Source organism: Penaeus monodon, chromosome 32, assembly GCF_015228065.2.
Source record: "Penaeus monodon isolate SGIC_2016 chromosome 32, NSTDA_Pmon_1, whole genome shotgun sequence".
Classification (NCBI taxonomy): domain Eukaryota; kingdom Metazoa; phylum Arthropoda; class Malacostraca; order Decapoda; family Penaeidae; genus Penaeus; species Penaeus monodon.
The window spans coordinates 29279481-29279805 of record NC_051417.1 but is presented as its reverse complement, the minus strand read 5'-3'; the positions used below and the strand labels follow the sequence as shown (position 1 = coordinate 29279805).

The 325-nt window shown below is 34.2% G+C and overlaps 1 protein-coding gene across 1 annotated transcript in view; it reads right to left on the bottom strand.

The window, feature by feature from the left end:
* Positions 1–325, bottom strand: part of LOC119593634 — a 72670-nt gene that overhangs the window by 19972 nt on the left and 52373 nt on the right. The gene's annotated exons all lie outside the window — the stretch shown is intronic.

Below are 325 nucleotides of genomic sequence, written 5' to 3'. Positions count from 1 at the left end.
GACTTTTTTAATGCATTTTTTTTATCATATTATTCATATCGAAATGTTCATCTCGCCGAATGGAATTTAACGGAGAGAATAAACTAAATGCTTCACACCTGTACTGCCTATTCTTATTCTTATGCACGTAATAAAATCCGGTACTTTATAAATAAACAGATATTAGAGAGTGAACGTGTTTATTGCAACGACTTCGCGACTGGAATATCAACAATTAATGCTTATAAAGAACCACAAACAGTAGCATGTTGCTTAGTACACTTGCAACATCAGCGGTTCCAGTACTTGTATGTATTATCGGAGATTATACCTTGAAATCCTGCAG